Raw genomic sequence first — 27,191 nt, 5'->3', positions numbered from 1 at the left:
TATTCTCTAGGTCCATCCACATTGCTGTAAATGGCAAAATTTCATTTGTTTTTCTATGGCTGAATAATATTTTTGTGTGTGCACAAATGTATATAAAACACAAGAAGATGCGTTTATTTTCTTGATTATGTTAGGGATAAACAAACTGCTACACATAAGAGTAGATAAGCAAGAAGGACTTCCTGAATAGCACAGAGAATTATACCGAACAGATTGTAATAACCTATAATGGAATATAATCTTAAAACTAACAATACTGTAAATCAACAATACTTCAATATGAAAAAACAAAAAGCAGCAACCTCAGTATACAACTGAAATGTCAGGCTTTCAGAGATTAAATGGGGAAGAAGTGTTAAAAAGCATTAAAAATACTTGATACTTAAGAAGTAGCCAAATTAAAAATAAATAAGTTTTTTTTTTTTAACAAACCACAAGGATGATGGTACTATTTCCATCTACACACAAGCAAAGGAAGGGAATAAAATGCAGTCATTTCACAGTGAAATATGAAAGCAACATTAATCAACACAGTACAAAGAGAAATGTGGACAGATTATCAAGAAAGAATCAGAATTTACTGATGAGACCTTAAAGGTATCTACAGCCAATTAAGGCAATGTTATTTAAAGCAGTAAGAAAGTATAAGCAGACAATTACAAATAATTATCCAAGAATTCACATTTGCCTTTGTAATACCTCATATGATTCGACTTACACTTTTTTGTAGAAGTTTCTACTTTATTATTAAAATTAAAATGCATTTTCTAAGTACCCACCAAGTAATAGTAGATGCAGCTTTCACACAGTTTGTACAGACTACCATTTAGAAACCCAGTGAGCAACTAACTCTAAGAAAAGTACCACCAGATTTTTACCATTCTATTCCTGGATCTTTTGATTCCAGGTATCTTTCTTAAATTATCATCCTTTATTACACTGAAGTCTCCTGAACAGTTACTTGAATAATCAGATTTAGTAAAGGGAATAAAGGCACTAAGATAAGTGCTTTATATAACTTAATTCCTGTAACACTTAAGTGAACTATTTCTTATATATCTCAGAAAACCAAGAAAAAGTCATCATTTTTCACAGACACATACACACAAGTAGCAATTATTAATAAGATCTTCCCCAAGTCACCTAACTCATTCTGAGAGGAGGAAAAGTGGCCGTGGTCAAGAAGTATCTCCTTGGAGGAATCATGACTAAGAAGCAGAATAACACAAAAAAAGTAAACTGTAGTCATAGGACCTGGCTTCAAACACAGTCATCACTTACAATACGTAAGACTTCAAGCAATTTCCTAAGACTAAGTATTGCTAAGTTGCCACATTTTTTCAATGGTAATAACAGCAGTGACTAATTTGAAAAGTTTTTATGAGGATGAAATACATCAACACTTGTAAACTGTTCAGCATTAAGATACTAATGCCTGCTGGAATTTTCCCTCATGGTCCAGTGGTTAGGACTCTGCACATTCACTGCAGGGGGCGCAGATTCAGTCCCTGGTCAGGAACTAAGATCCCACATGCCATGCACAAAGATAATGCCTGGTACAGAGCAAGCGCTGTGTAAGTAGAACTATTTCCACTATAAGCCAATCATTCTTCCCTTCCTATTGCCTTAGATAGTTTTAAGCCCTCTCAATCTTGTTTTGCATTCTCTTCTCTCTCTAGTCTTGTATTTCACTTAAAAGCTCTCTTTTCAGCTTTTCTTTACCAAGCATCACCTAATTTTTCAATAAAATCACATAGCAGCCAGCTGGTGACTCAAAAAGTTAATTCCAATATATGGTGATAGTGGAGAAAAAAATCAAACTTTTGCCCCTTTTGTATTATTACACTCAACTTTATTCTCAGTACTTAATCTCTTCAAGTTCTTTGGCCTCAGTTATTTTGTGTATTTAGTCACCTTCAATAAACATTTCCGTTGTTTTGTTTGTCTCATTTCTCTTCTCATTGATATATTACTGGTGTTCTTGAAGCATGGAGAGGTAAGGAAATAAATATTGCCAATATTTTATACATTTAAGAATATGTATGTAGCACCTACTATTTGTTAATAAGCACTATTCTGAGGCCATATATTACTAAGAAGATACACATACACAATAATAACTGATGAGATCAACAAGAAATAGTCATACTCAGTAAAACGATGTGGACAAGCAACCAAAAATATCTCCCAAAGATTCAGGGAGGCTAATCTAGTGCAAAGCTAAGTTTTCCCATTATTTGTTAGAAATCCTAATACATGAGTTCAGAAGCAGAGTCCTGGGAGAAAAAAGTAAATAATGTTTGGACCTACCACAGAGTTCTTCCTAATTCTATCCTCATACTGGCCATATAACAATTGGATATGCCACTCTTAACAAACCTAGGATACCAATTAACTTATAACATGGTTAATTACTGGAGAAGGTGATGGCACCCCATGCCAGTACTCTTGCCTGGAAAATCCCATGGATGGAGGAGCCTGGTGGGCTACAGTCCATGGGGTCACACAGAGTCAGACATGACTGAGCAACTTCACTTTCACTTTTCACTTTCATGCACTGGTGAAGGAAATGGCGACCCACTCCAGTGTTCCTGCCTGAAGAATCCCAGGGACGGGGGAGCCTGGTGGGCTGCCGTCTATGGGGTCGCACAGAGTCGGACACGACTAAAGCGACTTAGCAGCAGCAGCAGCAGCATAGTTAATTACATTAACGCACATGCAAAATACAGACAATTGTGCCTGTGTGTGTGGGTGGGTGTATTCTCCACACATATTTGCTCTTTTGAACCATTAAATTTAAAATTTCTTAAAAAAGAGAGACTTGGTTCATTATACTCCCTGAAACTTTTAGCAACTCAGAATGTCAGGTGTATGTTAGTGTGCATAAAACAGATTCACCATAGCTTAAAATAGAACCAACTAGAAAACAAAAGGAAGACTCTAAAGAAAAAATGGAATAAAATTGAGTGAAGTATTTCCATACCAAACTTACTCTTATTTCCAAGGTAATATTCATATTATTTCCCTCTCTGGAATGTAGTCTCTTCATTCAATTACTAGCCTTTATAGTCCAGCTCCTCCATGAAGCCTTCTTATCATAAAAAGTGTAATAATAGCACACTCTCATAATGCCCCATCTCTTAATTTCTGTAACACTTAACATCGCCACATAATTAATCCTTAATTGTCTAATGGCTTTTTCCCTCCTGATATCAATTTCATGGTATATTTCTAAAATGACTTCTCCAACAATCCAATACCAAGTGGGTATCCTACCATTTGGGCTTTCCTAGTGGCTCAGTGGTAAATAATCCACCTGCCAATGCAAGGATGTAGATTCAATTCCTGGGTTGAGAAGATCCCCTGGAGAAGCAAATGGCAATCCACTCTAGTGTTCTTGCTTGGAAAACCCCATGAACAGAGGAGCCTAGCGGGTTAGCGTCCACAGGGTTACAAAATAGTTGCACATGGTTACTAAACAACAACAAATCCTACAATTCAATTCAATTCTGACACTAACTACAGGGAGTTAACATCAAACTCCACAGGTTGGAGGGCTCAGTTCCACGAGACAGTCATTGCTTCAGTCACCAGTCAAATATATGAGGTAGCAGTACTTCTAACTGACCAACTAAATATTGGGGATTCCCATGACCCCCTTTCTCAGGTTCACTAATTTCCTAGAACTACTCACAAAACTCAGGAAAGCACTTGACTCAGCATTACAACTGGTTTATTAAAAAAGAATATAACCGACCAAAAGCCAGATGCAAGAGAAGAATACAGCAAGATGAATAGGAGATCAAGCTTTTCATACTTCTCCCATCATCTTGATGTAATCACCAACTCAGAAGCTCTCCAAACTTCAGCTTAGGAGTTTTTAATGAAGATTTCAATATAAGAGCATAATTGTGACCACTGGTGATTAACTCAAACTTCAACCCCTCTCACTTCCCCAAAAGCTGGGGGTTGAAAGTTCCAATCTTCTAATCAAGGCTGACTCTTTCAGTGACCAGCTTCCAACCTAAACCTACCTAGGGACTCAGAGGAGTCACCTCATTAGAACAGCAGACGCTCTCATCATCCTTTGATGCTGTTTAGTCACTAAGTCATGTCCAGCTCTTTTGTGACCCCATGAACTGTAGCCCACCAAGCTCCTCTGTCCATGGGAATTCCCAGACAAGAATACTGGAGTGGGTTTGCTATTTCTTTCTCCAGGGGATCTTCCTTACCCAGGGGTCAAACCAGCGTCTCCTGCATTGGCAGGCAGATTCCCCCTCTCCTCCCACAATGAGCCACCAGGGAAGTCTCCTCATCACCTTTATCACTCAGGATATTCCAAAGACTTTAGAAACTCTGTGCCAGGAAGCAATCACATAAACCAGGTATTTATTTATTATACCACAACTGTACACTATAGTATAAATTAACAGTTGAATGTTAGTCATCCCCCGCCATTAGAAGTATGAATTGTTAAGAGTGGGCTTATTTCTTAAATTTTGAATTAGCCTACAATGCCAACCACATATAGGTATTTGGTGTTTCTTAATTCAATAAATTTACTGAGAGGTAGTACCTAACAAAAATTGACCAGAAAATGTTCTGATTTCCTATTTGCATATTGGAAAGTTCACTTTTACTGACTTTATTAGGTTTTTCATTATAAAGTATTGTTATCTTCAAGAATTAGAGCTACATTTCAGAAACTTGTAGAACATGTCATTATATTTTAACTAAATATATACATATATATATAAAGCACTCATTAGCTGCTAAGCGATATTCTAGATGCTTAGAAAACAGCCATTACCAAGATAGCAAAAAACCATTTCATGAAGCTTAACTCTAACGCAGAAATATAAAGAAAAGGTTTAGTCCAAATAGAATTACAGATAAGTAGAGCACGAGAGGAAAGAGAATATATTGAGGAAGGCAGCCAGGCAGGCACTTTTAGATAAGGTGGCCAGAGGAGACCAGAATCAGCAAGCATACTGATTCCAACAGACCTACCTGGGGAAACGAGTCATGTGGACACCTTCCAGAGGAGCATTCTAGGCAGAGAAGCAAGTGCAAAGGCCACAAGGAAGGAAAACACCTAGAACGTTCAAGGAATAACAAACAGGCCAATGATGTGGCTGGAAAAGAACACATAAATCAGAGAGTAATAGATGATGAGCTCAAACTTGGCTGATGGGGAATAACATAAAATGTAGAGCCTTCAGGCCACATAGGGCCTTCAGTTCTTAACTCTAAACCAGTGTGAATGCCTCTGGAAGCATTTGATTAGTGACATAATCTTATTATCTGCTGTAGGTATTTACATGGGTAAGAAAATATAAAAGGCTAGTTAGCTATTTTTGCTAGTAACTAGTTAGCCGGCTACTGTAACTAGTTACAAACTACTGGAATATCTAGGCAAAAGATGATGATGGCCTGGACCTAGAGTGACAATAATGAAAGAGGTGAGATGTATTGGAATTTTGGATGTATTCTAAAGGCAGGACCAAAAATATTCTGCTGATACTTTGGTTATGGGATGTGAGACAAGGTTGTCAAGGATGACTTCCAAGGAACTGAATTATAAAGGTGGAGTTGCCATTCACTGGATGGTGCAAACTGGCAGCAGTGTGGACATGTTACTTTTGAGACACTCATTAGATACTGAAAGGAAACAATGAAGTGAGTGTTCCAATTTGAGTCTGGGGTGTGGGGGTAAGGTCCAAACTAGGATATGAATGTGGGAATCCTCAGCATGCAGATGGTCTATCTCCCAAGGACAAAAGTTTAGGTAGAAAAGAGGTCCAAGAACTGACTGCAGTAGAAACAAGGAAAATTAGCACAAGAGCCCTCAAAGGAGAGGCAAGTGAAGCAAGAGAAAACTTAGACGAAGATAATCTCCTAAAAACAAAGTGAACAAAATATAATGAAAAAGAGGATGATTAGTCATGTTAAATACTAGAAATAGGTCAAGTAAGATGAAGCGTGAAAAATGACATTTGATTTAGAAAAGAGCAAGTCACTGGTGACTTTGATCATAGCAGTTTCCCTGGAATAATGAGGTTAAAAACCTGCTACAGTGGATTCAAGAGATAGTACCACTGAGGATATTATCCTGAAACAGAGGATAGTATCAAAAGCCTTATAAGTCATGGGGTAAAAAATACAAAACAGACTATTTTGCAAAGCAGGGATTCCAATTTCCTTCTAATCACCAATAAATTTCTTCATTTGTGACACAGTTTCTATGTTGTTGTTAACATTTTAGTTATGTGTATGGAATTGGTATAACTTCTCTGGTAGCTCAGATGGTAAAGAAATCTGTGCAGTGCAGGAGACCCTGCATGTTCAATCCCTGGTCAGAAAGGTCCCACTCTAGTATTCTTGCCTGGAGAATTCCATGGACAGAGGAGCCTGGCGGGCTACAGTCCATGGGGTTGCAAAGAGTCAGACACACTGAGCAAGTAGTTTCTTTCACTTTTAGATACAAAATGTAACCATTTTATAAAAGGAGAAACACAAGATACAATCAACTTTCAAATAAAAATCTTCAATAGACTCAACAAAATCAGGGTACATGAAGTGTTAACAGACACATTCTTCAGAAGCAAGTTTCTCAAGCTTGACCTTTTTCAGAGCCTCCCACAGAGCATAGCACATCACAAAAGCACTCAAAGGTTTATAGCTTCCCTGACCTCAACTCAGTTCTTCCTCATGTTTCCGTATTATTTCTGCAGAGCTTCTCAGAAACCCCTTTTCCAACAGAAAACAGCCTAGGGTACATATAGAAGACTGTAGAACAGAGGAAGAAAAAATACGTTTTAAAGGGTAGGAAATAGTACTGGATTTAGATTACATTGCCCCTTTTGTCCTATAATCAAAATCAACATATTTCCAACTCTTTCATTTCCTTTGCACTAAGTGAGCAGTCAAACTTCATTGAGCCTGTACATTTTCCTTCTAATGTAAAAGGGCACTCTAACATGAATCATAACATTCCACATTATTTAAAAAGACAGAAGTAACAAAGGTAATAGCTTATGCTCTGAAGAGATTAAGTCTTTCTGTAACTCTGTGACATTAATAACTAAAAAGAATCAGCAGTGTAAGTACACTGTCCATAATTCTGAGGTATGGGAGAAGGTAGAAAGGAAAAATACTAATCTAAAAAGAAACTTGGGTTTAATGTTTTATTACAATAGAAAAAGATCATTTCCATTTAGAAGATACTAAGATAAAAGATCTCAGGCTCCAAAATCACTGTAGACAGTGACTGCAGCCATGAAATTAAGACACTTGGCTCCTTGGAGGGAAAGCTATGACAAACCTAGATAGCATATTAAAAAGCAGAGACATTGCTTTGCCAAAAAAGGGTCTGTATAGTCAAAGCTATGGTTTTTCTAGTAGTCAGGTACAGATGTGAGAGTTGGACCGTAAAGAAGGCTGAGTGCCAAAAACGATGCTTTGGTACTGTGGGGCTGGAAAAGACTGAGACTCTCTTGGAAATCAAGGAGATCAAACCAATCTGAAAGGAAATCAACCCTGAATATTCACTGGAAAGACTGATGCTGAAGCTCCAATACTTTGGCTGCTGCTGCTGCTAAGTCGCTTCAGTCGTGTCCGACTCTGTGCGACCCCACAGACGGCAGCCCACCAGGCTCCCCCATCCCTGGGATGATCTAGGCAAGAATACTGGAGTGGGTTGCCATTTCTTCCTCCAATGCATGAAAGTGAAAAGTCAAAGTGAAGCCGCTCAGTCGTGTCCGACTCTTAGTGACCCCGTGGACTGCAGCCTACCAGGCTCCTCCGACCATGGGATTTTCCAGGCAAGAGTACTTGAATGGGGTGCCATTGCCTTCTCCAATACTTTGGCTACCTGATGTAAATGACCCACAAACTGGAAAAGACTGATGCTGGAATGACTGAAGGCAAAAGGGAGCAGCAGAAGATGCAATGGTTAGATAGCATCACCGACTCAATGGACATGAATTTGAGCAAATTTCAGGAGATAGTGGAGGGTAGAGGAGTCTGGCATGCTACAGTCCATGGGGTCGCAAAGAGTCAGACACAACTTAGTAACTGAACAAGAACAACGAGTTCAGAATTTTTAAACTGACTGTCCATTAATTGTTCATTTTGCCAGTCAAAACTGCTTTAAAAAAAGAAAAACTGCCTCAGAACAAAGTTTAAGAAAAAGTTTTGCAAAAATCTGGATTATTTTCTGTCTTGTGTAAAAAACAGCAACAAAAAAAGACTAGGCAAAAGACTCTGATGCTGGGAGGGATTGGGGGCAGAAGTAGGGGATGACAGAGGATGAGATGGGTGGATGGCATCACTGACTCGATGGACATGAGTCTGAGTGAACTCCAGGAGTTGGTGATGGACAGGGAGGCCTGGCGTGCTGCGATTCATGGGGTCGCAAAGAGTCAGACACGACTGAGTGACTGAACTGAAATGAACTGAATGTACCTACCATCAATTGAATTCTTTGCATTTTTGAAATTAATAATGCTGAACATTTTTCTCATACATTTTCTAATTTCGCAGGTAATTGTCTAAGTCAAGAATGCAGAAAAGTACAGCCATTTTTTGTTTAAAATGGAAATTTTGATCTACTATTTCCTAAACCCTACCAAGGTTCAAAACATCAAAAAGTTGGAAAAAAAATATTAAAAATATAGTGTATATAAAGTCAGTTTCCTATTCTCCAAGTTTCAACCTTCACTATACTAGTACTCTTGAGAAGTAAAAATAGAACAGTTCTCTAAAATGTAACATAGGTGAGAAATCAATTGAGAATGGAGTCTACTGCAGAAGACTTTTATTTTATTAACAATAAAACCCCTATAGAGAATGTGTATGTGTGTGGGTATATATATATATATGTATATACATATACATACACATTAGTAGACTGTAATTTTATGTCATAAATATGACATTTTGAAAAAGAATAGTATTAAAAAGGATTGATAACTTAGGAAATAACTTAAATACACCTTAATATTAAGAACGCTGATATGTGCCTCTTTGAACAGTAAATAATTACCACCAAATTTTTTACCTGTGTTTGTGAACACAGAAATGTTACAATTTTACTTGAAAATAAACTGCTACATATATAACCTAAAAGTAAAGCTCTATAAAATAAAATTTAGATTTCTACTGATTACAATTACAAAATGAAAAACAGGTTAAGGAAACATAAGCAAAAGATTTAACATGCTGAGTAACATCATTTCACTTCTTCTTTGTGAGAGTTATCTTACAGATAAGCTTTACTATAATTTGTTAAGCCCATTAATGTAAAGAACTAAAAAGTCATTACATGAGCTAAAAATACACACAGGGGAAAAGAAAGGGAACATTATTTTTAATACAGAAATCAGTTTTGGGGAGACAAATCAGTGACTTATAAAGTCACTTATGTATTAAGGATTCAGGTATACCCACATGTATTTAAAATCAAAATACAAAGTGTCTAAAAATGAACCTAAAAAAACCCACAAGACCTGCATAGAAGAAAATTACTGCAGAACTTAAAAAAAAAAAAAACTTAATAGCTGGATACTGCATGCTATTTGAAATTCAGACACAATAATGGAAAGATACTCTTTCCTCCTGAATGTCTATAAATCTGTATACAATCTCAAGCAAAATTATACTAGAATATTTGTGAGAGAGAAAATTGAAAGGAGTTACAAAATTAATTTTTAATTAAATACACAAAGTATTATACACACAACCAAGTTGGATTTACTCCTGGAATGCAAAGATGGTTCGATATACCAAAAAAAAAAAAAATCAATGCAATATATCAGATTATAAAGATGAAAGGAGTAAAAATGATCATCTCTGTTGATAGAGAAAACACATTTGACAAAATACAATACCCCTTCATGATAAAAAGTGCACAACAAACTAGGAATAAAATGAAACTACCTCAACATAATAAAGGCCATACATGAAAATTCCACAGTCAAAATCATACTCAACAGTAAAACAACTACTAAAGTTTAAGACAAATATGCTTGCTCTTAGCATGTCTATTAAATATGGCGTTGGAAGTTCTAAATAGAAAATCAGACAAGAAATTAAAAAGACATTCAAACTGGAAAGAAGAAATACTGTTTGCAGATGACATGACATTATATGGAGAAAACTATAAAAATTTCAGAAACACAGGAGAAAATAACCATTAGGAAAAAAAAGTTAGCAGTGGCAGAATACAGAATTGACATGTAAAAATCAGTTATACTTCCATATACTAACAATAAGCAATCTGAAAGGGAAATTGAGAAAATTCCATTCACTATATATATATATATATCTGTGTGTGTGTGTTTACTAAATACAAAAATAATACAATACGTAAGCAATTAATGTAACCAAGGAGGCAAAAACTTGTACGCTAAAAAATACAAAATGCTGCTGGAAAAAACTAAAGACACAAATGAAAGAAATACTGTGTTCACAGACTGGAAAACTTAATACTGTTAGGGTAGCAATTCTACTCAAACAGACTTACAGATTCAATATAATTTTTCATGGTATCTACATGCAAGAGAATGTTATTTGGGCAGAAAAATGAAGTTCTGATTTTTGCCACAAGATGGATGAATCTTAAAAAACACTACAGTAACTTAAATAAGACAGAATAAAATTCACATATTGTATGACTCTACTTATATGAAATCGAGCAAATTCAGAGACAAACAATAGGTTAGAGGTAATGAGGAGTTTGTGTAGGAGGGAACTGAGTTACTAATGAATACAGAGTTTCTTTGGGGGAAGACCTATTAGTTGTGACAGTGGACAGTGGTGACTGCACAAGAATGTGAAGAACTTTATACCATTAAACTGTATACTCAAAAATGGCTGAAATGGTAAGTTTTCTGCTGGGCATATTTTATCACAATAAAAAAAAAATTTACATGCAAGAATTCCCAATATATTTTTGAAAGTTAAAGAAGTCTGCCTTCCCTATTGTTAAGATTCTACAAAACAGCAATTATTAAAATACTCTAATCCTGCATTACAAAAAAACAGATACACGGCCTACAGAAAAAGGTCCATAAAGATTCCTAAATATCAAAATACAGCAAAGAGAAAGGAGACATTTCATATCAGTGTGGAGTGGGGGGTAGTTAATGTTTTAAAATATAATCTGGGGTTAGAGTACTTTTTAAGACACAGTATTATGAAGTCAGTAAAAAAAACTTATTCATCCTATAAATGATAAGCAAAGTCACAGGAGAAACATATTAAAAATGTTTAAAAATAACAAGCAATTAGGAAAAAAATTATATCACATGTAAAAAAGGAACATATACCTTAAATATAAAAAGACTACCTATAAATCAGAAAAACAGATCACAAAAGGGGACAAAATATGACCAAGCTATTTATATATTTTTTAAATAAGGCAAATAAATACATGAAACTCAAAAACACATAAATGGGAATCAAAGTAAGGTACAATTCTTTGGGTAAATTAGGCAAAAATTATGACTGACAGTGGTCAATAGCGATGAGTGTGGGAAAACCAGTGTTCCCATAAACTGCAGCTGTAAACAGGTCTGTAAGGAAATCAGTATGCTTTTTCAGCTATCAAAATTAAAGGCACTTCAATCTACCTTCAAAATATAGTTATGGCCCTACATGTTCAAATATGAAGGGCCAAATGAATTATGCCATTTTAAGAAAAGGTCTTAAGCACCCTTGGATTTTGTTATCTGAGGGGGCCCTAGAACCAAGCCCCCAAGATACCTAGGGAAATGGCCCAAGTACTAAAATATTCATTTCAGCCAACCACCAACCAATCTCTAAGCACAGCACAAATTTCTTAGTCTGCTATTACAATTTGGCCCTAATTTTCAAATTATTTTTATTATTGTTATTTCAATATGAACCCTCTCTGAAGCCAAGTCCTTTGCTTTTCCTCAGATCATTCATTTTTGGGGGGCAACGGGGTCATGCCGGATCTTGGCACACCTGCCAGGGATCCACCCCATGACCCCTCTAGGAGAAGAGCAAGGTCTTAACCACTAGACTGCCAGGAAAGTTCCTCCTCATGGAATTCTTTATACCAAAATCATTTTATACCTATTCTACTATATTATGCCAGTCACTCTTTAGGGACCAAAATATCTTGTTTACTCAATAAATGCATCGTTCAAATTTGTATCACTTCTATGGACCCACCTAGATAAAAACTGCCTATAATTCATTAAGCACTTAAAATTGGCAATCATGCCCGACAATATTTACATGTGATTAAGGCTCTATACCTTACAAAACACATGTCTTAAAAACACTACCTGTCATTAGAAGGTGCTCAAATATTTTTTGAATAAAAATATTTCAGTACATATTCATATTAAATATTTGCTCATATTGAATGACAGTGTATTTATTGAGTATGCTATCTCATTCACACAACGACCTTGTGAAATGGTCAAAGCAAGTAATTATTATTCTAAATCTTCTATTTATTACTGACATTTTACTGCTAGTTCTATCAGCTATTTAATTTCCCACTATGATTATAAATTTGTCTATTTTCTCTAACAGTTCTATTTCAGCTTTATGTACTTGAAGTCATGTCACAGGTACTTAGAAAACTAATATTGTATCTTCTTGCTGAATAAAACTCCTGTCATGGTAAAGAAAGCCTCTTCATACCAAATAATGCTTCTTTTCTTAAACACTGTCATTAAATCATGCATGCATGCTAAGTCACTTCAGTTACGTCTGACTCTCTGCGACCCTACGGACTATAGCCCACCAGGCTCCTCTGTCCATGGGATTCTCCAGGCAAGAGTACTGGAATGGGTTGCCATTTCCTTCTCCAGGGGATCTTCCAGTACCAGGGATGAACCTGCATCTCTAACATCTCCTGCACTGGCAGAAGAGTTCTTTACGACTAGCTCCACCTGGAAAGCCACATCAACTATCTTTAATTAGTATCTGCATGGAAGTTTTTTTTTCCTCATCTTTTTACAACCACCTTTAGGTATTCTTCGGCTTCCCTGATAGCTCAGTTAGTAACGAATCCACATGCAATGCAGGAAACCCTGGTTCGATTCCTGGGTCGGTTGGGAAGATCCTCTGGAGAAGTGATATGCTACCCACTTCAGTATTCTTGGGCTTCCCTTGTGGCTCAGCTAGTCAAGAATCCACCTGCAATGTGGGAGACCTGAGTTCGATCCCTGGGTTGGGAAGATTTCCTGGAGAAGGGAAAGGCTACCCACTCTAGTATTCTAGCCTGCAGAATTCCATGGACTGTATATAGTCCATGGGGTCGCAAAGAGTCAGACACAACTGAAAGATTTTCACTTAAGTATTCTTATACTTTAGATGGATTTTTTAATAAACAGCAAATAAGTGTGTTCTGTGGGTTCTCACCTCCAGGTTTGATAACCTGCCTTTTAATAGAAACATTCAGTCAATTATACTTCATGTAATTACTGATATATCCGGGTTTACATTAAACCTCGTATTTTGTGCTTTGTCTTGCCTTTATGTTTGTCTCTCTTATTGTCTTATTTTTATCATTCAAACTTTTTCCCTTCTACTAAGCTGAATAATAAGTTGCCTATTCTTTTAATGCCTAGTCTAGAATACTGTATCCAATAGATCTTTCTGCAATGATGGAAATTTTCTTAGTTGCACTGTCTAAAATCATAGCCACCAGTAAGAAGTGACAACTGAGAACAGGAAATTGGCTACAGTGAATGAGGAACTGATTTTCTATTTTATTAAACTTTAATCAACTTAATCTGTCACACAAAGTAAGTGGCCACAATGTTCAACAGCATAGCTCTACTCTGGGAATTTCCCACATCCTGGGTCTAGCTAACTCCATCCTCGTAGTGTTGTATAACATGCTCCTCTACTCTCATATGTCCTGTAAATTAGCTATTGGATGTAGACGTTTGAATATATTCAAATTCAGCAATTTTTAGTATAAATGTTTCATCGATTGGGCTGTATACTTCCTACTGTATCTTATCAGTAGACTTAACGTGTGTTTTCCTTTTAGTGATGCTCAAGTTGATCATGTATGACGTGGGAGGAATGAAATGATGTACACTTACTCCTATCTTTTAAGTTAATTCTGGAAAGACACTTCAATTAATAAATAAAGGTTATATAAAAGAGTGGGAGAGTAACTGAGATGATGGATACAGGGGTAGGAGTATAATTATTCTAGATATATATTTTTATGTTGTTTTGGCACCTAATAAAAATAATTTCAATAAAATGGAGATTTTAGTAAAATGCAGATCAAAATATTTACCTATGATGTATGAAAAAAAGCATTCAAAATATGAAGCTCCCTCCACGATTTTCATACATTAAAGCTTAACTGTATCCATTGTAAGACTGCAATGAATACAATATAAAAAAGGTTGAGAATCACTGGCTTTAGCAACATATCTCAGATTTTTCTGCTTCATGATCAATAAAACTTACATATCTGGACCAAATTACTTTAATCTTTTATAGGAATATCCTCATCAGGAGTCACTTTATAATTACATCTTTAATCTTTAATTACTAAGAAAGCTCTTATTTGTTATAAGAATCATTTTCTTTAACAACAGTTGTACACTACTTAATTTTCAATGTACAAACCATCAATTATAGAATTTTTTGCCAGGAAGTTTCTCCCTGAAGTAAAGAATTCAGTTCATTTGAGAAATCATTATCAAACAAAGCTGGTAAGATCGCTGTTCTAAATGAACAGTTTGAAGACTCAGTACCCTAGGATTTCCTTCTTTTCTCCTATAGCTTCTGTGCTGTGCTTAGTCACTCAGACCTTCCAGATGTACAAGCGGAATTTAGAAAAGGTAGAGGAACCAGAGATCAAATTGACCACATTCCTTGCATCACAGAAAAAGCAAGGGGATTCAAAAAAAAATCTACTTCTGCATCATTGACTGAGCTAAAGCCTTTGACTGTGTGGATCACAACAAACCATGGAAATTTCTTCAAGAGATGGGAATACCAGACGACCTTACCTTTCTCCTGAGAAACCAGTAGTCAGGTCAAGAAGCAACAGTTAGAACTGGACACAGAACAATGGATGGGTGTAAAATTGGGAAAGGAGTATGTCAAAGCAGTATACTGTCACCCTGCTTATTTAACTTATATGCAGAATATGTCATGCGAAATGCTGGGCTGGATGAATCACAAGCTGGAATCAAGACTGCCATGAGAAATACTGACAACCTCAGATGGTAACACTTTAATGGCAGAAAGTGAAGAAGAACTAAAGAGCCTCTTGATGAAAGCGAGGAGACAGAAAAAGCTGGTTTAAAACTTGACATTCAAAAAATGAAGATTATGGCATCCAGTCCCATCACTCATGGCAAACAGACGGGGAATATGTGGAAACAATATCAGATTTCATTTTCTTGGGCTCCAAAATCATCGCAGATCATGACTGTAGCCATGAAATTATGACTCTTGCTCCTTGGAAGAAAAGCTATGACAAACCTAGACAGTGTATTAAAAAGCAGAGACATCACTTTGCCAACAAAGGTTCGTATAGTGAAAGCTGTGGTTTTTCCAGTGGTCATGTATGGATATGACAGCTGGACCATAAAGACTGAGTGCCAAAAAATGGACGCTTTTGAACTGTGGTGTTGGAGAAGACTCTTGAGAGTCCCTTAGACAGCGAGGATATCCAACCAGTCAATCCTAAAGGAAATCAGTCTTGAATATTCATTGGAAGGTCTGATGCTGAAGCTCCAATACTTTGGCCACCTGATGTGAAGAGCTGACTCACTGGAAAAGACCCTGATGCTGGGAAGACTGAGGGCAAGAGAAGAAGGTGGCGACAGAGGATGAGATGGTTGGCTGGCTACACTGACTTAATGGACACGAGTTTGAGCAAACTAAGGGAGACAGTGAAGGACAGGGAAGCCTGGCGTGCTGCAGTTCACAGGGTCGCAAAGAGTCAGACACAACTTGGGACTGAACACATCAACAATAAAGGGAATAGGCAAAACACTCTAAAGCATGATCTATATGTATCTACACACACACAGTTTAATCAATGTAGTTTTAAAGGTAAAGACAGACCAAAATAATAAGATGGTGCCATTCAAAACACTGGAAAAGTTTGCCAATTTTAACTGTTTCAGAGTTTCAATACCCTATCTTTCTGTGCTGACTTGATGCTAAGATTCAATGTAAGGTATATACATAAAGCCATTTTGCACTAAATAGCAATGCATATAACTTTATCCATAAATTAACATAAACATACAGTCCCTTTTCAATATTCCTCTGTGTCTAAAGATGTTTTCTGAAACTTAAACTATCTTATTTTGACAGATGAATCAGATTTTTCAGCTCCTTAAATTCTGGGAAAGACTGAGGGCAGGAGGAGAAGGGGACGACAAAGGATGAGATGGTTGGATAGCATCACTGACTCAATGGACATGAGTTTGAGCAAACTCTGGGAGATAGTGAAGGACAGGGAAGCCTGGTATGCTGCAGTCCATGGGGTCGTAAAGAGTTGGACACGACTAAGGGACTGAACAATAAGTGATAGTCATTTTCACACCTCTCCTAGCCTTGAAAAATTCTAAACTCTATTCTACAAATGCTGACTTAGTTTCTACTTCATGTTCTACTGTTTCTACCTTCTCTGGCATGAGACAGGAAATCTTCTAAATTTACAATGCACTTTTAAAATATAGCAATATAGCAAATACTAGAAGACATCTGAAATGAAGATGTTAAATTTAAAATTCAAACACCTGCCATGTGTAAGTCACTCAGTCATGTCCGATTATTTGCGACTCAAGGGACTATACAGTCCATGGAATTCTCTAGGCCAAAATACTGGAGTGGGTAGCTGTTCCCTTCTCCAGGGGATCTTCCCAACCCAGGGATCAAACCCAGGTCTCCCACATTGCAGGCAGATTCTTTACCAGCTGAGCCACAAGGGAACCTCAAGAATACTGGAGTGGGTAGCCTAACCCTTCTTCAGCGGACGCTCCCAACACAGGAATCGAACCAGGGTCTCCTGCATTGCAAGCAGATTCTTTACCAACTAAGCGATACCAATATAAATAATTGCATATAAATAATAAAGGGATTAAGATTTGAAACACAAAAATAAACAGGCAGCAAAGGACTGACCCTTTAATGCTAAATTAAAAAGATGGGAGGAACTAAAATAACTAAAGTCACTAAGTGACTAAAAAAAAGAACCTCCCAAAAGGATTTGAAGCACAGGACTGCAAAAATCAAGAAAGCAAAGGTTCAGGGAGGCTATTTATCATAGCGCTGGAAGGGCCCTTTTTCCTTTTTAAGCTTTGAAAGTGTGAAGTACTATGTTCATTGAAAGAAGTAATTTTTTTACTTATTTTAATCAATTTGAACTACAGGATATCTTCACCAAGAATTACATGTAGATGATCAAAACATCCAGGTACATGAAGAAATATACTAAATTATTTTAAGTTCCAATACTGTAGCCTTTAGATATTTCTTTATTCTATTTCAATTTATTTGATCATAAAAATCCAAATCCTATGACTTCATTTTTTATTATCCAAGAGAAATGCTGCACAGAAATTACATTATTTACATATAATTGTCGTCTCTGTAATAAGGTAACACAATAGATGTTATTATGAAATGTTTCACTAACTTGTAAATAAAGCTATTGGGACAGACCTAAAATTTATTTCTGCATAATAGACACTTTATTCCAAGATAGTACAGGTTTTAAAAAGAAACTATATCAACATCACACTTCTAGAACTATAGAATAGGAAAAACTCAGAACTCTAGACCAATTTCATTCACTAAATGGAATAAATGAGAAAACTGAGGCCCAAACTATAAATCAAGTGCTTAAACATTTTAAGAAATCTTTCTTTGTCATCAGTTATGCATTATTATGTATACTTATACATTTAATTCCTATTTATTCAAATGAATTTCAAAATATGTTCTACTAAGATCTATTTTGTTTGGCTGACTTGAACAAATACAGATGAAATTCTACACGTGAAATCTGTATTCCAAACTTTATTAATTCCGAAGAAGCCTACTAGCCAATAAACCCCAAAAGGCAGAAATAACTGTACTCACAGTTTTTATTCAAAGATATAAGCACTTATCTACCCTCCTCAAATTCTGTATGACTCACAGCTTCAACTGGCTGCATCCAGGGAACAGGTCTAGACCATGCTGCAACATTAGAATTTTGGCACCAAGTCCAACCAAACAGTAAATGAATAATAAACTGCTTTCTCTTAATTAACCAAGTATCCTATAATCAGATCAATAGGTTCTATATAATAAGAGAAAAAAACATTTTGAGTTTACTACTGTAATTTCTTAAAATAGCTAAAATATAAAATGACTACAAATTCTACATGAAAAGATTCTATCCAATTAGATAATTTCAGAGATGTTCCAACATCTTAAGCATTTCAATATTTAGTAAGCATTAATCTTAAAGGATGGGCTTCCCTGGTGGTGCAGAGGTTAAAGCATCTACCTGCAATGTGGGAGACCTGGGTTCAATCCCTGGGTCGGGAAGATACCCTGGAGAAGCAAATGGCAACCCACTCCAGTATTCCTGCCTGGAGAATCCCACAGACGGAGGAGCTTGGTGGGCTACAGTCCATGGGTCGCATGGGTTGCAAAGAGTAGGACACGACTGAGCGACTTCAATTTCACTTTCAGTCTTAAAGGATAAAGTATACAATCCATACCAATTTCTCAGATTAATAATTTTACATCAAATAAAACACATTTATTCAAAATCCACATTGAAAAAAATGTTTCCGGAGTATTAGGCAGAAATTAATTATTGTCAAATCTTGAAACATGAAATCAGCAGTGTTTGGTACCACCAAATTGCCACCATTAAAAAACCTGCCTAACAATGACAGAGTAGAAAAATACAACATTTACGGTATATACCCTAAAAAGTAAAGGTTGCTATTTCTTTCTATTTTCTAAAATATTACTTTTACCACTTGCTGAGGTTTCTCTTTAATAATGGCACACTTCCTGACATAAAATTTTAGGTATTTAATTTTAAATTACTAAGAAAACTAGGTATTTATCTTTTATATACATTAATTTTTTTAAAGTTCTGACATACATCTGGATACAACAGAGTAGAACATATCGCCCTTCTTGAAAATAACACCTGAAATTATTCAAAGTCATAAAACAAAAATCTAATGTCTCAACCTTAAATAACACATGAGTATTAAAAAAAGGCTGTATTTCAAATGCTTTCAAAACAAAATAAAAGAGGCAAAGAAATATTACCACATGTATCAGTTATGGTGCTTTTGGTACCAAAGAAAAGAAACACCAACAAAAATAGAAATAAAGTCATTCTTCGTAATGAAAAGTTTTCTAAGTGAAAAACTCAATAATGATATTTAGGTTTCAGAAAAACAGTGTGATCAAGTTATATTTTTTTGGTGTCTTTTCAATACTGCTAGCCTCTATATTTTAACTTTGTTCTCAAACTGGCTTACCTTAAAATAGGAAAACAGCTGCGGCAATTCCAGACTAACACCTACACAGTACTCCTTGGCTTCATTCTGACAGGGCTTATTTAAGGCGTATATCCATCAATGTAACCAGGAGTTAACTCCCTGATTGGTTTAGGAATACCATCGTCTACTCCTTAGTCAAACCACAGGATGATGAACAGGGGAAGTAACCACTTAGGTACACAGTTTCACACAATAAAAAAGGAGATTCAAAACTAAGAGGAAATAGTTGACAATTGAGATCACTGGTAAGAACAAGATATTTATGATACTCAACTAATTTATTTGCCATTCAGTATTTATTTGCCATTCGGTAGAACATTTACTTGGAGAAGGCAATGGCACCCCCCTCCAGTTCTCTTGCCTGGAAAATCCCATGGACTGAGGAGCCTGGTGGGCTGCAGTCCATGGGATCACTAAGAGTCAAGACACAACTGAGCGACTTCACTTTGACTTTTCACTTTCATGCACTGGAGAAGGAAATGGCAACCTGATCTAGTATTCTTTCCTGGAGAATCCCAGGGATGGGGGAGCCTGGTGAGCTGCCGTCTATGGGGTCGCACAGAGTCGGACACGACTGACGCCACTTAGCAGCAGCAGCAGAACATTTACTAAACACTTCTACTGTACTGTAAAGTAGAAAGAAAATATGAGTTTCAAAGATGAAGATATTCTTTGCACATAACTTACAATTGCCAAAAAGTAATACATTTAACCTACAAACTTTGGAAAATGGCCTATATACTTTCAATTAGGTTGAAAAATCTAGATATTTTTACTTTCAAATGCAGTTATCATCCCTATATGAAGCTAAGAGAAAGACTGGAGATCTCTTCAAGAAAATCAGAGATACCAAGGGAACATTTCATGCAAAGATGGGCACAATAAAGAACAGAAATGGTACAGACCTAACAGAAGCAGAAAATACTAAGAAGAGGTGGCAAGAATACACAGAAGAACTAAACAAAAAAGATCTTCATGACCCAGATAACACCAACGGTGTGATCACTCACTTAGAGCCAGACATCCTGGAGTCTGAAGTCAAGTGGGCCTTAGAAAGCATCACTACAAACAAAGCTAGTGGAGGTGATAGAATGCCAACTTAGCTACAAGTCCTAAAAGATGATGAGGTTAAAGTGCTGCACTCAACACACCAGCAAATTTGGAAAACTCAGCAGTAACCAGAGGACTGGAAAAGGTCAGTTTTCATTCCAATCCCCAAAAAAGGCAATGCCAAAGAATGCTCAAACTACCACACAATTGCACTCATCTCATACTCTAGCAAAGTAATGCTCAAAATTCTCCAAACAAGACTTCAACACTACATGAACCGAGAACTTTCAAATGTTCAAGCTGGATTTAGAAAAGGCAGAGGAACGAGAAATCAAATTGCCAACATCCTTGGGTCATAGAAAAAGCAAGAGAATTCCAGAAAAACATCTGCTTTATTGACTATGTCAAAGCCTTTGCCAGAGTGGATCACAACAAACTGCGGTAAATTCTTAAAGAGATGGGAATACCAGACCACCTTACGTGCCTCCTGAGAAATGTGTATACAAATCAAGAAGGAACAGTTAGAACACGACACGGAACAACAGGCTGGTTCCAAACGGGCAAAGGAGTAAATCAGGGCTGTATCTTGTCACCCTGCTTATTTGACTTATATGCAGAGTACATCATGAGAAACGCTGGGCTGGATGAAGCACAAGCTGGAATCAAGACTGCCGGGAGAAATATCTACAACCTCAGATATGCGGATGACACGACCCTTCTGGCAGAAAGTGAAGAAGAACTAAAGAGCCTTTTGATGAAAGTGAAAAAGGAGAGTGAAAAGCTGGCATAAAATTCAACATTCCAACAACTATGACCATGGCATCCGGTCCCATCACTTCATGGCAAATAAATGGGGAAACAGTGGCAATAGATGGAAATAGATGGAAACAGTGACAAGACTTTATTTTCTTGGGCTCCAAAATCACTGCATATCAAGACTGCAGCCATGAAATTAAAAGACGCTTACTCCTTGGAAGAAAAGCTATGACCAACGTAGACAGCATATTGAAAGCTGAGATATTACTTTGCCAACAAAGGTCCACCTAGACAAAGCTATGGTTTTTCCAGTAGTCAGGTACAGATGTGAGAGTTGGACTATAAAGAAAGCTGAGTGCCAAGGAATTGATGCTTTTGAACTACAGTGTCAGAGAAGACTCTTGAGAGTCCCTTGGGCTGCAAGGAGATCCAACCAGTCCATTCTAAAGGAGATCAGTCCTGAATATGCACTGGAAGGACTGATGCTAAAGCTGAAACTCCAATATTTTGACCACCTGAAGCAAAGAACTGAGTCATTAGAAAAGACCCTGATGCTGGAAAAGATCGAAGGCAGGAGGAGAAGGGGACGACAGAGTACGGGGTGGTTGGAGTATGAGATGGCGAGACTGACTCGATGGACATGAGTTTTAGCAAGCTCCAGGAGTTGGTGAAGGACAAGGAAGCCTGGTGTGCTACATCCCAATGGCTTGCAGAGAGTCGGAAATGACTGAGCAACTGAACTGAATGACAACATTCTGTTTTAAATTAATGGCATCAAAATATGTGCCAGAATGTTCTATCACAGGTGAAAAGGACGGAAACAAAAGTTTCTTTAATTTTACACAGAAACATACAGTTCACACCATTTGTTGTTTTTAGTCACTGTTGTGTCCCACTCTTTCACGATCCCATGGACTGCAGCCCACCAGGCTCCTCTCTCCATGGAATTTCCGAGGCAAGAATACTGGATGGGTTGCATTTCCTTCTCCAGCGTATCTTCTGCACCCATAAACTGAACCCATGTCTCATGCCCTGACAGGCAGATTCTTCACCTCTGGGCCATGTGGGAAGCCCAGCACACAGTTTAGAATAGTTTAAAATCAGTGTTTGAAGGTCACCTACTCCTCACTAAGTGATCATGAGACAATTCCCCTGTGTACAAACTTAAATGTTTGGTCTGCAAAACACAATGCTATGATTTTTGGTTCCTTCTGTGTCCTGGAAAAAACCTGATACATTTGGCAGTCATAAATGTTCAACATGCATAACAAAGCAAGAAACTTTCTACAACAATGGAGCTAAAAAAAAAAACATGCTGAGGGCTCAAAACCTATTTTACTTCAATGGTAGCTTGGCCCTCCTGAATAAAGAGTTCAGATAAAGTCTTTTGTTGGTTAATATAATTCCAAAATATCCCAGATTTTTCAAAACATTTCTTAAACATAACCAACAGAATATGTGAAATTATCCAAGGACAGCTGTGTAAAACTTCTACAAATTTACTCATTTACTTAAGAGACCAGATAATCATTAAAACCTGCAGCATAAACATTTTGGCCTCAATGGATTTGTATCAAATCATATGTTCATAATGTAAGAGGTTTTTTATGCTACCATGGTGTGTTGGGCAGAATGCCACCCCCAAAATATTCATGTTCTAATACATGAAGACTCTTGAGAGTCCCTTGGACTGCAAGGAGATCCAACCAGTCCATTCTGAAGGAGATCAGCCCTGGGATTTCTTTGGAAGCAAATGATGCTATGAAACTCCAGTACTTTGGCCACCTCATGTGAAGAGTTGACTCACTGGAAAAGACTCTGATCCTGGAAGGGATTGGGGGCAGGAGGAGAAGGGGACGACAGAGGATGAGATGGCTTGATGGCATCACGGACTCGATGGACGTGAGTCTGAGTGAACTCCGGGAGTTGGTGATAGACAGGGAGGCCTGGCGTGCTGCGATTCATGAGGTCGCGAAGAGTCGGACACCAATGAGCGACTGAACTGAACTAAACTGAATACATGAAACCTGTAACTATGTTAAACTTCCAAGGCAAATGAGAATAGAAATGGAATTAAGGTTGTTAATTAGCAGATGTGGAGATTATCTTGGATTATCTGGGTAGGCCCAATATGACCACAAGGGTACTTAAAAGTATTTAAAGGGAAACAGCAGAGTCAAGAGGGTGATGTAACTAGAGAAAAACAGAAAGATAAATTGCTGGATTTTAAAGAGGAAGAGGACCATGAGCCAAGGAATGTGGGCTGCTTCTACAAACTAGAAAAGGAAAAGAAATCATCTCCCTCAGAGCCTCCAGAAAAGAGCAAGTTCTAATCACACCTTGATTTTGGCCTATGGAAACCCACAAGTTAGACTTGTCATCTCCAGAACTATTAAAATATAATTCATTTATATTGCTTAAATCGGGCAGAGGTCCCAACCCTGTTAGGAACGAGGAGGCATAGCAGGCTGGCCAGCATGAGGCTTCATCTGCATTTACAGCTGCTCCCTATCACTAGGAATAACGTCTGAGTTCCACCTCCTGTCAGATCAGCAGCACCATTAGATTCTCATAGGAGCTCGGACCTTACCCCTAATGTCAACAGAGAATATCCTGAGATTGCCACAAAATAGAAATAAAGTGCACAATAAATGTAACGTGCTTGAATCATCCCAAAACCACCCCCACCTCACTCCCATGGAAAAATTTCTACAAAACCAGTCTCTGGTGCCAAAAAAAGGCTGAAGACTAGTGGTTTAAATCAAACAGGCTGTGATAACTAGTTAACAGTAGTACACGAAATTAAAGTGAAAGTTGCTCAGCAGTGTCTGACTCTTTGTGACCCCATGGACTATACAGTCTATGGAATTCTCCAGGCCAAAATACTGGAGTGGGTAGCCATTCCCTTCTGCAGGGGATCTTCCCAACCCAGGGAAAGAATCCAGGTCTCTCGCACTGCAGATGGATTCTTTACCATTTGAGCCACAGAGGAAGCTCCACAGGAAACTAATGCACATGGAAATTCTTCATATGTAAGACCAAAAATAAGAGAAACTGATTAACTTTTGAGACACAGTATCCCCTAAACTTCCCCCGTGGTCCAGTGGCTAAAACTCTGTGCTCCCAAGGCAGGAAGCCTGGTTTTGACCCCTGGTCAGGGAACCAGATCCTACACGCTGAAACTAAAGAACCTACATGCCTTCAGTTCAGTTCAGTTCATTCGCTCAGTGGTGTCCGACTCTTTGTGACCCCATGAATCGCAGCACGCCAGGCCTCCCTGTCCATCACCAACTCCCGGAGTTCACCCAAATCATGTCCATCGAGTCAGTGATGCCATCCAGCCATCTCATCCTCTGTCGTCCCCTTCTCCTCCTACTCCCAGTCCCTCCCAGCAAAAGGGTCTTTTTCAGTGAGTCAACTCTTCACATGAGGTGGCCAAAGTACTGGAGTTTCAGCTTTAGCATCAGTCTTTCCAAAGAACACCCAGGACTGATCTCCTCTAGGATGGACTGGTTGGATCTCCTTGCAGTCCAAGGGACTATCAAGAGTCTTCTCCAACACCACAGTTCAAAAGCATCAATTCTTCGGTGCTCAGACTTCTTTCTCAGTCCAACTTTCACATCCATACATGACTACTGGAAAAACCATAGCCTTGACTAGACGGACCTTTGTTGGCAAAGTAATGTCTCTGCTTTTGAATATGCTATCTAAGTTGGTCATAACTTTCCTTCCAAGGGAGTAAGCGTCTTTTAATTTCATGGCTGCAGTCACCATCTGCAGTGATTTTGAAGACCCCCAAAATAAAGTCTGACACTGTTTCCACTGTTTCCCCATCTATTTCCCATGAAGTGATGGGACCGGATGCCATGATCTTCGTTTTCTGAATGTTGAGCTTTAAGTCAACTTTTTCACTCTCCTCTTTCACTTTCATCAAGAGGCTTTTTAGTTCCTCTTCACTTTCTGCCAGAAGGGTGGTGTCATCTGCATATCTGAGGTTATTGATATTTCTCCCGGGCAATCTTGATTCCAGCTTGTGCTTCTTCCAGCCCAGTGTTTCTCATGATGTACTCTGCATATAAGTTAAATAAGCAAGGTGACAATATACAGCCTTGACGTAGATATCTGGCTCTAAGTGAGTGATCAGACTATCGTGATTATCTTGGTCGTGAAGATCTTCCTTTTTTTTTCGGCCCTAGCAAAAATCAAAGATCGTGAGCGACATAACTAAGACCCAGTGAAGCCAAATGAATAAATATTGGGATTCTGTTACGGCTCAGTTGATAAAGAACCTGCCTGCAATGCAGGAGACCTGGTTTTGATTCCTGGGTCGAGAAGATCTCCTGAAGGAAATGGCAACCCACTCCAATATTCTTGCCTGGTTAATCCCACAGACAGAGGAGCCTGGTGGTCTACAGTCCATGGAGTCAGAAGAGTTCGGCACAACTCAGTGACTAAATGATAATCATCCCCTAAACTAATTATCCTCCCAAATCATGTGTCATAAAACACATGCACAGCTGAGATTACTAACGACCCTGTTAAGTTTTAAATTATACAGACATGCAATAACAAAAAACCAAAACAGCCAATTTAATAGTATTTTTCATATAACTGATCAAGCTCCTTTGGCCTTGATTCATTCTGCAGTCACAAAAATGTACCATTCGAATTACATTTTGGTGATGCTAAACTGTCTCAAGTTTCATTTAACTTAGGTAACATGAATGCAAAGAGATATGAATATAATAAAGTTTGAAAATAACTCTAAATCTGTAGGTTCCAGGCTAGAAACTCAGATTATACTGTAAATTTTTTTAAGACGGTTAAAGGAAAACTGTCCAAGGTTCACACAGTTACAGTATAGTTCAAAACACATTTCTGAGGGAAAATTTGCACAAATGAAATGCACAGTTATTAAGTGCACAATTCAATGAGTTTTAATATATGTATGCACACATGTAATCAATAATTAAGATACAAAACATTTTCATCATCTGAGAAAACTCCTTCCTGGTCTTTCCAGCCAATTTCCTCCATCCACATATACTTTTCATTTTTAAATACCAAATCTATTAACCTTGCCTTTTCAAACACAGTATTTGAAAACTCCCCTCTCTTTATATCATTTAAATTCTCATATAAGTTTTTAATATATTTAACTTTGATAAATTGGCTGTCCCCATTGATACTCATATTTAAAACTATATCTCCCAATTCTCATGTATCTACTAAAAATTGGCGGAAAACAAAATATCATTCCATGTTTGTTTTGAAACCATTTAAAAAGGCTAACCCATAATCTATCTTCCACATAAAATCAAGACAATTACATATCAGAGTAAAAGCAAGAAAAATAAAATCAACACACGCTTTTTACGCAAATACACTGAACTGCCGGTCTGCAGCACCGTTAAGAAATGTTTGGGTTGTTTTTTTTAAAAAGCTGACTGTTTTTTTTTTTCAATGAGAATGACCAACCAGAATCTCCAAAATTACCTCTATTCTGCAAACATGCTTTGCAATGTCAAGCCGACACTAATACAGGCAGCAAGAAACCATATCACTGACTACATTCATCAAACTGGACTTAAGGAAAACAGACTCAAACCCTCCAACAAAAATATTAGGTATGTACACATATACATACTAAAGAAATTTCGGAATTGTAAACCTGCACATAAAAAGATAAAAGTTCCCAAATTTTAAATATTCAGTGAAAAATACCCCAGGGTATTACCAATAAACTTCATGGATTATGTATTCATAAATCAGTCTTTCAAAACCTATCAATGTCCTGCCTGTAGTTGGCTCCTTAACTCCAACCCGTCCCCTGGC

At 37.5% G+C, this 27,191-nt stretch overlaps 1 protein-coding gene across 2 annotated transcripts in view; it reads right to left on the bottom strand.

The window, feature by feature from the left end:
* Nucleotides 1–27,191, bottom strand: part of JMJD1C (jumonji domain containing 1C) — a 320,800-nt gene that overhangs the window by 246,464 nt on the left and 47,145 nt on the right. The window lies entirely within an intron of this gene.

The sequence above is a fragment of the Capra hircus genome, chromosome 28 (genome assembly GCF_001704415.2).
Source record: "Capra hircus breed San Clemente chromosome 28, ASM170441v1, whole genome shotgun sequence".
Taxonomy (NCBI): Eukaryota; Metazoa; Chordata; class Mammalia; order Artiodactyla; family Bovidae; genus Capra; species Capra hircus.
The sequence above is the reverse complement of the archived record's forward strand: the minus strand, read 5'-3'. Positions and strand labels throughout refer to the sequence as shown.